The sequence below is a fragment of the Schistocerca americana genome, chromosome 2 (genome assembly GCF_021461395.2).
Source record: "Schistocerca americana isolate TAMUIC-IGC-003095 chromosome 2, iqSchAmer2.1, whole genome shotgun sequence".
NCBI lineage: Eukaryota > Metazoa > Arthropoda > Insecta > Orthoptera > Acrididae > Schistocerca > Schistocerca americana.
Genome location: NC_060120.1, coordinates 286,390,315 through 286,407,309, shown reverse-complemented (window position 1 = coordinate 286,407,309; position 16,995 = coordinate 286,390,315).

The following is a 16,995-nucleotide window of genomic DNA, read 5'->3' as shown; positions in this document are numbered from 1 at the left end:
TGGGCATATGATTAGTGAAACTGGACAGTTCAAATTTCTAGGTGTTCAGATGGATAGTAAACTATCGTGGAAAGCCCACGTTCAGGATCTTGTTCAAAGACTTAATGCTGCCGTTTTTACTATTCGAGCAGTAAGCGAAGTAAGTGATCGTTAGACACGAAAATTAGTCTACTTTGCTTATTTTCATTCGCTTATGTCGTATGGTATTATACCTTGGGGTAACTGTTCCTATTCTAAATGGATATTTTTGCCTCAGAAACGGGTGGTTCGGGCAATAAATGGTATAAGTTCGCAAACCTCTTGTCAACCCCTGTTCGCTAGTCTTGATATTTTGACATTGGCCTCTTACTGTCGTTTCTCGTTAACAATATTAGCTTACTCCCAAGAATAAGCAGCTTTCAATCATTTAATACTCGGCAGAAATCAAACCTGCATCTGGATCGCACTTCCTCAACTGCATCCGTTTTTAATAAGCTACCATAAGAGTTCAAAAATCTAAGCAGTAATCCACGCGCTTTGAAATCGAAAGTCAAGAGTTTCCTCATGGATCACTCCTCCTATTCTGTTGAGGAGTTCCATCAAAAATTAAGCTGATTCCTAAGTTATATTGTTGATTGCTTTTACATAAACTTATGGCTTGCCGTTTTTGGGTTCATAAACATTTTATTTTATCTGTTATTACTTTTTTGTTGTAATCTCATGTACTGACACTTTCCATGACGTTGGAGATTTGCTCCTCAATTTGATCCTACGGAACTGGACATGTAAAATAAAAAATAAAAATAAAACGAAGATCAACTGTTGCCTGAGAGTTAGGGATACATGTGCCGAGTTTGGTTGAAATAGTTGCAGTGGTTCAGGCGGAAATGTGCAACACACACACACACGCACATACACACATACACATAAATGCGGGCGCAACACACACAGAATAAATTGTACACTGATGAGGCAAGATATGGAGACCACCTACTTAAAAGCGTTTTGGTTAACTTCTCGGACGCAATTTACCAGAGATTCTGCGTGCCATGGACTCAACAAGTACTCGATAGGTTTCCAGAGGTTTGTGGCACCAGGTGCCTACACACAGGCCACACACTTCCGGTAATTTACGGGCGTTGGTTCGTGGACACAGAGCTGGCGCACGACAGCGTCCCAGTGGGGTTTCATCGGTTTCAGATAAACCGAATTTGATGGCGAAGACATCAACTTGAGTTCACTATTATGCTCCTCAAACCATTGCAGCACGAATCTGGCCTTGTGACACGGACAGTTATTGTGCTGGAAGATCCCATCGCTGTTCAGGAAGACATCAAGCACAAGGGGTTGCAGTTGGTCCCTGATAATGTTCACGTAATCCATAGCTGTCATGGTGCTTTAGATTACTACCGCAAGCCACACGGAAGCCCAGCTAAATGTCCCTCATAACGTTATCGTGCTCCCACCGGCCTGCGTCCGTGGCGCGCTGCATCTTTCGAGCAACCATTCGCCTGGATGACAGGATATCTGGACACGACCATCGACCTGGTTTAACAATAAACGGGATTCGTCCGACCAGTCGCCACGATTTCGTTGATCCGCGGTCCAATCTCGATGATCCCGTTCCCAGTGTAATCGTAACTGAAGATGTTGCTGGGTCAACATGGCAACACGTAGGGCTGCTCTGCTGCAGAACGCCGTGTCCAACACTGTGCTGAACAGTGAGCTCCATAAAATCTGTGCCTGCGCCAACATTGTACTCTGTCGTCAGATCTGCCACAGATCTGACGATCTTTAGAGAGCGGGCAAGCCTCCTATCCCTGTGTTCATGTGATGAGGCATGGCCGTCCGATTTCTTGTTACCTACCCGTGGTTTCAGCACTCTCCAACCACTATCCACAGACGCTCACAACAGTAGCACGCCAACAGACGACCAGCTTCGCCGTTTCCGAGGTGCTCGTCCCCGGGCACTGGGCCATAACAGTATGGCTTTTGTCAAAGTCGCCTATCGTCGTTACAATTATTCCCCATTCTTCTCTGTTCGGCTCATATACTTCTGTTTCCGCACCATGCACACCCCGCGCCCCAAGGCAGCATACAACCTCGCGGTGATCACTAGTCATGATGTCTTGGCTCATCAGTAAACACATATAGTATTTTATGAAGCTGGAAAACGACAGTTAGCTGAATGGGGAGTGCAATAGAGTAATCCATTTGGGTTACGGATAATAAAACAAGACATTAATTTTCGTTTAAACCATCAAATGCGTAGCAAAATATTTTTATGTAAGATGTTATACATGTAATTTTTTCGGCGTTTCGTTTTATAGATTCCCGGACTAAAACGTTGCGTACAATGTATCATTTGACTCTTAAACTGTTGTAAGGTGGTCAGGTCATTTGGATTTTTGTTGGGTTGGGTTGGGGTTGGGTTGTTTGGAAGAAGAGACCAAACTGCGAGGTCATCGGTCTCATCGGATTAGGGAAGGACGGGGAAGGAAATCGGCCGTGCCCTTTCAAAGGAACCATCCCGGCATTTTCCTGGAGCGATTTAGGGAAATCACGGAAAACCTAAATCAGGATGGCCGGACGCGGGATTGAACCGTCGTCCTCCCGAATGGGCTTGCTTTTTGTATGTCATCGATGTGCACGTCAGAGAGAGAGAGAGAGAGAGAGAGAGAGAGAGAGCAAGTTACGTTACTGTTAAAGAATCTTTGGTCTTTTCGTGGCACAGTCTTTGCTTCTGCGCAGTTTCATACATTCCTAGTTCAGGTGAGGTAGGTGATGGACGTACCTAGTAATGCTGTGTGGACTTGTGATTGCATCTGTTAGATGAAGGAAAGGCAGCAAGGATGAGTATGATGGGTATACAGAAAAATAATGGTTCAAATGGCTCTGAGCACTACGGGACTTAACTTCTGAGGTCATCAGTCCCCTAGAACTTAGAAATACTGAAACCTAACTTACCTAAGGACATCACACACATCCATGTCGAGGCAGGATTCGAACCTGCGACCGTAGCGGTCGCGCGGCTCCAGACTGTAGCGCCTAGAACCGATCGTCCACCCCGGCCGGGTATACAGAAAAAGAAAGGAATATACATTTTGAATAATGTGATTATTTTTGAAGAGAAGAAGTTTGGGATAAGGCTGCAGCACTGCGCATCTAGGAATGATTACTGTCAGCTAGTTAACTTGCTCAGAGCTGAGAGAAAGGCCACCGTACTTCCCTGAGTCATGGATTTACATATTAATTGATTGAGCTGCTCGATTTTTGTAGAAATTATCTGTTAACTTTGTACACTGTTTTTAAATCATTGTTAACTTTAACCATAGTATTTTTCAGACCATTGTTATATGTGAAGATGAAGCTAAGTTTTACTCTGTCTTTTGAATATATGTTTCATTCTAAAATCGTTGTCTTGCCATATCATTTCATAGGAATAGCTACTCTCCCCACCGCACTGTTTATTATTACGCATTACCACATGGGACAGTTCGAATATGTATTTAGAAATAGAAATCTGGCTTAGCCGTTGCCTGATTGCTGTTTGCTGTTGTGCTTTCGGGAAATCTGCAACAATGTTGTCAAGACGCGAGGCAAGTGAAAATTTTAATTAGAGCCAGATAATCGAACGGAAGTATCCACACTAAGTGTGACGACACAGACGTTCAATCAGCGTGGTACATCACCGTGAACGGCAAACAAGTTAACCGAGATCGTCTGCACCGCATCCATCTCGCCGATTCATCCCTCTGCACCCACTGTGGAGTGGATGGCACGGATATCCACCGGTTCCACTGTGGCACAGCGTTCTACGTCTGGACACTTGCGCGGCGAATTTTGGCGTTTCTTACTCGCCAGACACCGGCTCAGATCGACGTCGACATGCTTTTGTACCCCGATAAGACTTTCTACCCCTCCGCCAAAACTCACTCTGTGAATTGGATCTGTGGCCACACGATCCGGTATCTTTTTACTTCTGGCGACAAGTCTACGCTAGGATATTGGACTTACCTCAACGGACGACACTGCGTCCTGATACGCAACCCACGCTATAAGCAATATTTTTCCAATTTCTTACGGAGCACTTTCGATGACCCACCTAGTAACTGAAACGTCCAAGCCCTGAGAAGCTGAAAACTGTATAAACCGAACCGAACTGAATAGATCTGCTACCCAGAACCCACGCCTACGCCATGAGAAGACACGTTTGAACGAGCTGGCATGCTGTAGGCGGAGACACTTCAGGAGCTCCTGTAAGAACTGGTCTTTCACAACAAGTCGCACTACGACTAAATTAAAAATAAAGTTTCCTTAATTATTCCTCATAATTTGTTCTTAAAGGAAAAAGAAATTTGATTTTGGCTTTGAGAAACTTTTTTTTGTTCCAAAAGATTGTTTCTTCGCCAACAAGACGGAGGAGACTCATTTTGTTTACTGGAAGGAGAAACCAGAAATAAAAAAAAAAAATAAACAAATGGTAGAGCACTTGCCCGCGAAAGGCAAAGGTCCCGAGTTCGAGTCTCGTTCAGGCACACAGTTTTTATCTACCGGGAAGTTTCATATCAGTGCACACTCCGCTGCAGAGTGAAAATCTCATTCTGAATTTCAATCTTTATTGGATTTCTACGTCTATTACAGAGAGTAATAGGAATAAAAAACCTAAAATCGGTTATCTCAAAAACTGGTAATTTTGAGCGGTTTTAACAGTCAAATTAAACTAGCGCGGAAGAATACCGACATAACCGAAAACCGGTTATTTCAGTGATAACCGCCATCCCTAAACTACATCTACATCTACATCTATACTCCGCGAGCCACCTTACGGTGTGTGGCGGAGGGTACTTATTGTACCACTATCTGATCCCCCCTTCCCTGTTCCATTCACGAATTGTGCGTGGGAAGAACGACTGCTTGTAAGTCTCCGTATTTGCTCTAATTTCTCGGATCTTTTCGTTGTGATCATTACGCGAGATATATGTGGGCGGTAGTAATATGTTGCCCATCTCTTCCCGGAATGTGCTCTCTCGTAATTTCGATAATAAACCTCTCCGTATTGCGTAACGCCTTTCTTGAAGTGTCCGCCACTGGAGCTTGTTCAGCATCTCCGTAACGCTCTCGCGCTGACTAAATGTCCCCATGACGAATCGCGCTGCTTTTCGCTGGATCATGTCTATCTCTTCTATTAATCCAACCTGGTAAGGGTCCCATACTGATGAGCAATACTCAAGAATCGGACGAACAAGCGTTTTGTAAGCTACTTCTTTCGTCGATGAGTCACATTTTCTTAGAATTCTTCCTATGAATCTCAACCTGGCGCCTGCTTTTCCCACTATTTGTTTTATGTGATCATTCCACTTCAGATCGCTCCGGATAGTAACTCCTAAGTATTTTACGGTCGTTACCGCTTCCAATGATTTACCACCTATGGCATAATCGTACTGGAATGGATTTCTGCCCCTATGTATGCGCATTATATTACATTTATCTACGTTTAGGGAAAGCTGCCAGCTGTCGCACCATGCATTAATCCTCTGCAGGTCCTCCTGGAGTACGTACGAGTCTTCTGATGTTGCTACTTTCTTGTAGACAACCGTGTCATCTGCAAATAGCCTCACGGAGCTACCGATGTTGTCAACTAAGTCATTTATGTATATTGTAAACAATAAAGGTCCTATCACGCTTCCCTGCGGTACTCCCGAAATTACCTCTACATCTGCAGATTTTGAACCGTTAAGAATGACATGTTGTGTTCTTTCTTCTAGGAAATCCTGAATCCAATCACAAACCTGGTCCGATATTCCGTAAGCTCGTATTTTTTTCACTAAACGTAAGTGCGGAACCGTATCAAATGCCTTCCTGAAGTCCAGGAATACGGCATCAATCTGCTCGCCAGTGTCTACGGCACTGTGAATTTCTTGGGCAAATAGGGCGAGCTGAGTTTCACATGATCTCTGTTTGTGTAAAGTGTACCGAATCTTGCACCTCTTCGTCCGAAGCAAATCAAACGGCCACGAATGTCTCTTTTCAGGACTCCAAAAATATGGAAGTCACCTGGGGAGAGATCGGTACTGTACGGGGGATGTGTAATGGCTTCCCAGTGAAATTTCTGCAGCATAGTCGACACAATCTTGATAATATTGCGGCGGGCATTACCCTGCAACAAACTGATACCTCCGTCAACATTCATGGGCGTTTGGACTCGATAGCGCACTTCAGTTGTTGCAAGGTGTCCACGAGGCGCCCTCTTCCAGAAAGTCAACGAGCAGAGGACACTTGCAGTCAAAGGAAAAGGTCATCATAACTTTGCAGGAGCTGGCGCGCCTGTTGTTTCGACTATGCTGCAGAGTTTTGGCTAGGATGCCTTTACAGATCCTCCATACACAATTCGCATCTCTACCGATCCGGTTTCCATATTTTTGGAGCCCTGAAGAAAGACATTCGTGGCCACATATTTGCTTCAGACAAAAAGGTCAACGCCTGGGCACAATCGTGGTTCCGTATACAGTCGCAAACATTTGTCCATTAAGACATTGACTGTCTTGTATCACATTAAGATAAATGTATTAACAATTATAGTGACTACTTTTGAAACAATAAACTGTTAACTTAATTTCTTTCATATGTCTCGCTTTGAAATAATAAATTGTTTACTTATTGTACTTTTTTTCATCTGTCTAATTGCTCATGTGGAAGTTGACTTCTTATGGGAAGTCGGTGAAGCAAATAGGAATCGTGTGCCGAAACTTGCCAGAAACAATGTTGCAGAAAATTGGAGAATTTTACAAAATTTTATAGACTCTTCCACGTGCTTCGAGAATGTTCTAGAATGTTCCAGAGGTCTCTTTAACTTTCGCGAATATTTAAGAATGTTTGCAAATATTTTGTAATGCTCCCAGTGTTTTATAAAGAAATGAATAAGCAAGCGGCAAGTATTTAACTTCAAATTGCAGTATTTTTAAGTACTTAAATGGATTTAACAGTACTTACGAGTTTTTAAGCATTTGACTCTATTTTTTCGTGTGGAAGATTGAATTGTGTTTTTCGTCACATAATAATTTAATTTTCTCATTCGGGCAAGTCCGTAGAGTACGTTTTCATTTGCATGGAAAGTAAACAAAGCTCTTCACCGTACTCTATCAGTTCCGTAGTGGCTTCAGGAAGCCATTAGGCAATGATGGTTCGTAACAGAAATAACTCAGAAAGGTACGTTCCGACTGTATTACCTCACTCTCGAAGGAGAGAGCGATTTGCGACACGGGCGGCGTATAGCGTGTAGCAACGCTTGCTGCAAAGTCATCGTCTCAAGGTCAGCAGCAGCAAGCAAAGCCAAGTGTGACAAGGTCGCTCCTGACGCCTTCCCATCTCCACCTACACACACACACACACACACACACACATAAACACACACACACGTTACCACACAAGCGACTATTTTTATCGTCAGCGCGACAGAGTATACGTTGAGTCACAATTGATCTTGCCCGTCTTTTATCGTCCTAAAAAAGTGGTAATTATTTTGTCTATTTATTTGTTTTGCTTCTGCAACTCTTGCAAAAACCGTAACCTTTGAGAGTGACATATGTTTCTGACCTATTTTGTACGTAAACAACATAATGCAAATTGTTGTAGTTTTCACTTCAGAGAAATATTCTAGATAAAGTGTAAGTTGCCCTCTACATTGGTTTCTGTATGAAATTTAGCCCAATTTCACAGAACCTAATATGAACTGAACTGTAATTGACCTGAATGCAGCTTGACTTTGTATTAAATGCCCAACGGAAGTAAAACAATTATCTGGCTCTAATTAAAATTTTCACTTGCCTCGCGTCTTGACAACATTGTTGCAGATTTCCCGAAAGCACAACAGCAAACAGCAATCAGGCAACGGCTAAGCCAGATTTCTATTTCTAAATACATATTCGAACTGTTCCATGTGGTAATGCATAATAATAAACAGTGCGGTGGGGAGAGTAGCTATTCCTATGAAATGATATGGCAAGACAACGATTTTAGAATGAAACATATATTCAAAAGACAGAGTAAAACTTAGCTTCATCTTCACATATAACAATGGTCTGAAAAATACTATGGTTAAAGTTAACAATGATTTAAAAACAGTGTACAAAGTTAACAGATAATTTCTACAAAAATCGAGCAGCTCAATCAATTAATATGCAAATCCATGACTCAGGGAAGTACGGTGGCCTTTCTCTCAGCTCTGAGCAAGTTAACTAGCTGACAGTAATCATTCCTAGATGCGCAGTGCTGCAGCCTTATCCCAAACTTCTTCTCTTCAAAAATAATCACATTATTCAAAATGTATATTCCTTTCATTTTTCTGTATACCCGGCCGGGGTGGACGATCGGTTCTAGGCGCTACAGTCTGGAGCCGCGCGACCGCTACGGTCGCAGGTTCGAATCCTGCCTCGACATGGATGTGTGTGATGTCCTTAGGTAAGTTAGGTTTCAGTATTTCTAAGTTCTAGGGGACTGATGACCTCAGAAGTTAAGTCCCGTAGTGCTCAGAGCCATTTGAACCATTATTTTTCTGTATACCCATCATACTCATCCTTGCTGCCTTTCCTTCATCTAACAGATGCAATCACAAGTCCACACAGCATTACTAGGTACGTCCATCACCTACCTCACCTGAACTAGGAATGTATGAAACTGCGCAGAAGCAAAGACTGTGCCACGAAAAGACCAAAGATTCTTTAACAGTAACGTAACTTGCTCTCTCTCTCTCTCTCTCTCTCTCTCTCTCTCTGACGTGCACATCGATGACATACAAAAAGCAAGCCCATTCGGGAGGACGACGGTTCAATCCCGCGTCCGGCCATCCTGATTTAGGTTTTCCGTGATTTCCCTAAATCGCTCCAGGAAAATGCCGGGATGGTTCCTTTGAAAGGGCACGGCCGATTTCCTTCCCCGTCCTTCCCTAATCCGATGAGACCGATGACCTCGCAGTTTGGTCTCTTCTTCCAAACAACCCAACCCCAACCCAACCCAACAAAAATCCAAATGACCTGACCACCTTACAACAGTTTAAGAGTCAAATGATACATTGTACGCAACGTTTTAGTCCGGGAATCTATAAAACGAAACGCCGAAAAAATTACATGTATAACATCTTACATAAAAATATTTTGCTACGCATTTGATGGTTTAAACGAAAATTAATGTCTTGTTTTATTATCCGTAACCCAAATGGATTACTCTATTGCACTTCCCATTCAGCTAACTGTCGTTTTCCAGCTTCATAAAATACTATATGTGTTTACTGATGAGCCAAGACATCATGACTAGTGATCACCGCGAGGTTGTATGCTGCCTTGGGGCGCGGGGTGTGCATGGCGCGGAAACAGAAGTAATGAGCCGAACAGAGAGGAATGGGGAATAATTGTAACGACGATAGGCGACTTTGACAAAAGCCAGACTGTTATGGCCCAGTGCCCGGGGACGAGCACCTCGGAAACGGCGAAGCTGGTCGTCTGTTGGCGTGCTACTGTTGTGAGCGTCTGTAACAATTCGGAGACTGTTTTCGTGAGGTACATACGTGTAAGTGGTAAGGACCGGTAGATATAACTGAACTCCAGGAAAAATCGTTGGATGTAATAAAAGGGTGTTGGAATGGTCGATACCAGTACTGGTGTGGACAGGGAGGCCGGTGCAAAGTTGTGAAGCAGGAGGCTAGTAAGGCTGTGCGGGCAACGATGCCAAAGTTTTAATTGGGAGCTGACGTATAGTGCCTTGACACGAGTCGGCACGTGGATGAGTCCCACCCCGCCACGATCTCGTGGAAGTGCAAGGGATTCATACTGCACCTTAAATAACATCCCCGAGCTGACGAAGGAGCCGAAAGCCATCAACAGCCGTCGCGCCAGGAGATTTGGGACTGGTGGTACTTGAGCCACGTGTGGTATACGGGAAGCATGATACATGTTCACGTATTGCGCGCGTTGGATAACGTCGAGAGCTCGTAGCCGGTGATCTGCGAGATTTGCTCTGATTGTCTGTAGCAAACGTCTACCATTGATAGTCGCTGAGCGGCGCGGGTCTGCCGTGAAATCAAGTCCAAGACACCGTATGGTGGCGGCGACAATGAGGGGGGCAGCGCATCTCTCCGGCAAGCCCTCACCAATGAGCAGGACCTTGGATTTTGACACGTTGAGGCAGCTCCCCGACGCTTCGCCGTAAGTCGCCACCCATGTCAGTGCTGCTCGTACTTCATCTTCACTGCGCAGATATAGTACTATGTCGTCTGCGTAGGCTGTACAACAAAAACGGTGGCCGTGCACAGCCATACCTTCCAAACGTTGGCGCATGCCCTGGAGCAGGGGTTCCAAAGCGAAAGCATACAAAATCTTGGAAAGAGGGCATCCTTGCCGTACAGATCGTGCGATGACCAGGGACGGTGTAAGACGACCATTGTACATGATTTTAGAGGTTGCACTACTCAACAGGCGCATAACCACTGTGACAATACCGCCAGGAAAACCCATATGCTGAAGAACTGTCCGTAAATAGAAGTGGTCAACACGGTCGAAAGCCTGGCTAAAGTCCAGTGAAGCCAAGGCGCCAGGGAGACGCTGATAATGCGCTAATGCTATCATGTCTCTGTAACAGCAAAGGGCCGTACGGATGTTGTTGTCGCCTCCTAGGGAAGTCTGGTCGCAGGATGTGACGTAACGTGCGACATTCTTGAGTCGCGATGCCAGTAGCCGTGTGAATATTTTCATGTCGCTGTTGAGCAAAGTAATTGGTCGATAGTCCTGGACCCTCGATAACCCGCGCAGTTTATGTACGGGGATAATAATGCCTTCTAGAAAGGCACTCGGGACCACTGTCATCGGTGACATCAGCTCTTGTGTGGTTGTCGTCCATGTTGAAGCCAACAAATAGTGAAAATTTTTATAAAATTCGATGGGTATACCGCCGGGTCCAGGAGATCTGTTATCGGAACCCGTCTTGATAGCATCTACCACTTCATCTGTGGTTACGTCATCTTGGAGGTCATGTACTGCATCCTCCGGAAAAGTGTTCGTCGTAAGCTGAGCGACTTCTGTGATCAGTGCTGCAGAATGCGGTACGGCTGCGTATAGCCCCGCAAATGAGCATGGAGAGTACGACCGATGCTTTGTTGGGTGTCGTGCCGGCGCCCTTCCACAACAGTGAGGACTTGGATCAGAGCTCGTCGTCGCCGTTGTCTTTCCTGAATGAGGTGGTACATCGACGGACGTTCTTGAGGGATTCGATCAGAAGCTCGAGAACGGACTACAGTGCCTTCCAAGTGACGCCGCATGATCAAGGAGATCTGCGCCTTCGTGCGATGGACCATCGACTGCCGGGCTGGCGAGAAAGGCATCGTCGTACAGTCACGTAGTATGGTGTAGTAGAAGTGCAGGGTATTAGTTTGCCACGCCTTTAATTCCTTCCCATAACTCATCAGAGTCATCCTGAGAGTCGGCTTTGCACAGGAGAGCCACCATGATAAGGTGGAGTCATAGGGTTCTCGACGATGGTGGCAGCGTGCCCACGCTTCTTCGACCATACGGCGACAGTCTGAGGAGGTCAGGTGAGCGACATTGAGTTTCCACAGACCACGACTATGCCACACTTGCTGTCTGGCGAGAGTGACGTCACAGAGGTACGCATCATGGTCTGAAAAGGCCAAGGGCCAGATTCCGCATGACGTGTGCCATCAGCAAGGGAGCGGGTAATGTAGATGCGATCCATGCGGCTGGACGAGTGAGAGGTGTAGAATGTATAGCCCGGTTGAATTCCGTGGAGCTTCTTCCATGTGTCAACAAGTCGTAGACGGTCGATGACCACTGAGAGAGATGCACAAGGGGAATGTCGCGGGAGTTGGTCCGCGGGCTCTTGTGTCGAGTTAAAATCCCCACCGAGTATCAAATCGTCCTGCGGACCGGTGAAGAGGGGTGTGACGCTTTCGGCAAAAAAAGTTTGTCGGTCATGACGGCGGCCAGTGCCGGACAGAGCGTAGATATTAATAATACGCACGCCGAACAGTGTGAGGGCCATACCTCGCACAGTGGGGAGGTAGACGACGTCCTCTGCAGGGAGTCCGTCGCGTAGCAGGATGGCGACGCCGCTACCGGTGTCGGATGCGGGGGAAACATGGGCGTTGTATCCGGTGGGAACTAGGAAGTCAGCTACAAACACTTCTTGTAAGAGTGCGATATCCACATCCGCAGAGTAAATAGAGTCTCTGAACATGGCCAGTTTATAGGGGACACGAATGGTGGCAAGATTCATCGTGGCGATACGATATTGCTGTGTACGGCCATCCACATATTTGCAGAACGTGCGGTAGAAGTAGCCGGCAGGTGGAGACCCGCCGGTGGTGCCGCAGTGGTGATAATTACTGGCGGGGCGCCAGCCCCAGTGTCGCCATGGTGGACTCCTGTGCAGACACGCTGGCAGTCTGTTCCACTTCTTCTTCAACGTCATCGGCCCAGGAAGCTGACGACGTGGACATGTGACGGTCACGTACTTCTGGAACGGGTGTTGTGGATTCCGCAACATGAGTGGCAGGGGGACCGCCGTCATCATTCGTTGACAACGGCGAGGACACGTCCCGAACCGGGAGAGGAGGCGTCACAGGAGGGGCGCCTGTTGCTGCTGCATCGCGTGGCTGGACGCAATGTGGGAGATCACCGTCAGACATCAGGTCGACATTTCGCGGGGCCGTCTGAGAAAGGGCGTCATCCGATGGCGTTCGTCGTCGTTTCCTGTGTTTGCGAGGCGACCGCTGTTTTCTGATGTGGCCTTCTGAATCAGAATGTGGTCGCCCGTCGTCTGACGCCGAACCCGGCTGGACAAAGGCAGACGTCGGCACGACACCGAGGTCGACGTCCATGGTTCCAACAGGAACATCGGTTTCGGTCTGCAACCCGGACGGTCCTGAAGCGAGCACTGGAGGCGACGCCGTGCTTGTGTCGTCGGCGCGTTGTGCTGCGGCGGGTGGCGTTGACGATGCTGCTGGCGCCATCGAGATTGGTACGACCGGCTCCTGTGCAACCTTGGCGTAGGTGATGGGTAAGGACGTGACCGTCGAAGCCTGGGTCTCTTCACGTAACGGCGTCTGTCTTAAACGGCGGTGTAAGCATTCGGAGCGTACATGTCCCTCCTGGCCACATCCTGCGCACGTTCGTGGCTGTCCATCGTACATGACGATGGCCCTCACACCGCCAATAAGCAGGTACGATGGGACATGTTTCGTCAGTTCAATTTTTATTTGCCGGACGCCATTTAATACGGGGTAGGTCGTAAATGTTTGCCACTTCTCCGCGACGTGACCCAAGACGGTGCCATATGGTTGAAAAGCGGCAAGGACCACATCCTGAGGCACCTCGAACGGGAGCTCAAACACCCGCAATGTCACAGCACCCATATGTCCATCAGAGTGTTTAAATTTGAGTCCGGTGGCATGACGGTGAATTATGTCATTGCAAATTTCCTCCGTCGACATCTTGATGTAGACAACACTTCCAGTGATGGAAAAATGTATGCCGATTACGTCCTGGGGGTTCAAACGTACATCCTCACGTATGAACTGTTCGACTTTGAAAGCTCTGGGTCGTGGATGTTCGGCCTGAAACGTTACTTTGATCGTTGCACGGCGGTACGAGTGCTCCATGTAGTACGTTAGTACTGGACTCGATAGACACAAACACCGCGACGCGGAAGTAAACACCGCCGAGAGCGGAGCGTCGGACGACGCGCGGAGCAGCTCCGCACGCTAGCACGGCTGCGAGCCGACTACCATCTGAGCTACCCAAGCACGACTCACGTCCCGTCCTCAAAGCTTTACTTCTGCCAGTACCTCGTCTCCTACCTTCCAAACTTGAGCACTTGTCCGCGAAAGGCAAAGGTCCCGAGTTCGAGTCTCGGTCCGGCACACAGTTTTAATCTGCCAGGAAGTTTCAAAGATTGAAATTTTTAGAGTATCTCAGTTTCGAGATACATAGACTCAAAACATATTCATCTACATCTACGTACATTGTACACAAGCCACCGTACGGTGCGTGGCGAAGGGTACCCTGTACCTCTACAGTTAATAAAATGTTCAGGGCTCTTATGCCGTGGGCGAATGGATTTCACCTTAAAATCCAACGTTTGGTCCCCGTCTGCGAAGGACATTTTCAAGGGGTATCGTATCTTATTTGAGCGTCCGGTTCACGCCCTGGTGCGCTACTGTCTGCAGCAAAATTCCGTTTACGGTTGCTTCCGCGCAGTGGCGTGACGTCAAATGTTTTGAATAGCCGCACGGAATTCGCCGTTATAGACTGCCGTTGTCCGCTGTTGCTATCACCCCATGATTGGTACACATCTTCTTCAGCACCGGGATCCAGATGTCATTCAGTTTCACGCCCCTCCTCCTTCCTACTGAAATTCCTGTCTGTATGGCCTTCCGTGGTATCCCCTTACGGCTGTCAGTATTTGAGTGCTAACAAAAGGAAAGTGTCGTCTCCTGGCTGCAAACCATGTTCCGCAACGCCGGCCGAAGTGGCCGTGCGGTTAAAGGCGCTCCAGTCTGGAACCGCAAGACCGCTACGGTCGCAGGTTCGAATCCTGCCTCGGGCATGGATGTTTGTGATGTCCTTAGGTTAGTTAGGTTTAACTAGTTATAAGTTCTAGGGGACTAATGACCTCAGCAGTTGAGTCCCATAGTGCTCAGAGCCATTTTGAACCATGTTCCGCAACAGCTGATCAGTCAATCTCCCCTATTCTGTAATTGCCTTTGTGCTCTTCTAGTCGTTTTTTTGACCGTTCGTGCCGGCCGCTGTAGCCAAGCAGTTCTAGGCGCTTCAGTCCGGAACCGCGCCGCTGCTATGGTCGCAGGTTCGAATCCTGCCTCGGGCATGGGCGTGTGTGATGTCCTTAAGTTTGCTAGGGTTAAGTAGTTGTAAGTCTAGGGGACTGATGACCCCAGATGTTAAGCCCCATAGTGCTTGGAGCCATTTGAACCATTTGAACCAAAGTGCGTGTGCGTGTGCGTAGGCTTTCGGTAAACGGTGTGGCCCAAGCTACCATCTTCTTCCTTAAAAACTAGGACCTCAAGAAAATTTAATCTTGCGTGCCTCCTTCTTAATGGTAAACTGAATCGCCGGATTGATCTCGTTGAGATGTTTGTGAAAACGACCAAGATCGTCCCTGCTAAGCCTCCACAAAGAAACATACCATCCATGTACCGGAACTAAATATTCGGTTTCTTGTTTGCAGTTTCCAGTGCCTGCTTCTCGAATTTTTCATAATGAAATTCGCTATAACTAGGCTTAAGGGGTTCCCCATAGGCACGCCATACGTCTGTTCACAGAACTCAACTCTCCATTTGAAATATGTAGTTGTGAGGCAATATTTCAACAGTTCCGCAACATCGGGAGGAAAAATCCGATTCACTGTTGCAACACTCCATTGAGTGGAACCATAGTGAATAGCAACACCACATCAAAACTAACATGTCCTCTGGCTGTACCACTATGCTGTTTAATTTACTGATAAAATGTGTCGAATTCATGATATACGAATCCGATCGGCCCACATACGAACATAATATTGTTTTCACGAACTTGGCAATCGAATAGGCAGGCGAACCAGTAGCACTCACTATAGATCTTAGAGGAAAACTTTCTTTGTGCACCTTCGGCAACCCATAACGGTGACAGCGCAACTGAACAGACTTTTCTGAACATCCTGTTCGATAGACTTTTTTATGAACCGCGTAACAGTTCTAAGAACTTTGTCAGTGGGTTCTTTACCCGGTTTCCTATATGTCTGCGGATCTAATAAGTTGTCAATCTTAATATAATAGGCGGTCACATTCGAAACAACCGTTACCCTTGTCGCAAATGGGGACGAATCGTTGGGTTTAAATGTGAAATCCATTCGACCACGCCGTAATAGCCCAGAACATATTATTAATTGTGATATTTCCAGCCGTGTAAGTTTATATTTTACAACCCTGTACCTCTACTATTCATAAAATAATAAATAGGCAAAAAAGAAAGTCCGTCGCTGCTTTTCTCGAAAAGTTGTAAGTGGCTGTATGCTGCAGTAATTCACCAGTATTCTATGAATAGCATTGTTTTGAAACTCTGCTCAAAAATGATATAGCAGTCGGGGATCACAGCACTAATTGGGCATTACTAATAGTTAGTTCCAAAGCGTGTGAACTGAGGTTAAAGAACATTGTTTTTTGTGGTAATTTGTCTATTTTCAAAAGGCTACAAGCACATAAAGGCATGTTATGTAGACACACGCAGCTACTTCCTATTCTTATTGTATATCATGAATGAATTTTTAAGTTTTTAATTTATTACTGTCACCATAATTTCCTTCCCCCTTTTTTATGGAAAAGGTAGATAAATCTTTAATCTTTTAAAGCAAATGAACCACTTTACTTCATTGATACGTCACTTCGTAAAAACATTTCCAGACTAGGGTTGGTGCATTTCAGCGGTGCAATACGGATGTCCGGCAACTACTGCGAGAAAGTACACACCAGAGCAGCTGGGGGCAAGTCTTGCACACAGCATGTACCCACATATCTTAAGCCACGACACACGGCAGCAGTGTAGTACCAATTCTTACGTCGTGTGTTCGTTGCTCGTTTCAGTCGCCATTGATAATAAAATAGTACGCTTTTCCCATTTTCTGTAACAATGCAACAAACAAATGCAAATTTTAGGAATAAAAATTACTCCTTTTTTAAAAAACAAGTTTATCTAAAAACGAAAACTTTTAGCACTGCTGCCACGGATCATTGATATTTCGGATTTCTACTCTGTTATTAGTAGGAAAAAACACCTGTTATTAACCGAGACCAAAGACATACCGGTTATTCAGATCTAAAATGCCGGTATCGGTTTTAACCGGTCCGTTTTTCCCATTCCTAGAACAATTGTTCTGTAGGACACTGCAAATATTTTGCCATGAAGGCACTGACTGTCTTGTCCCGCAGTGGGATACAAATATTGACAGTTATGG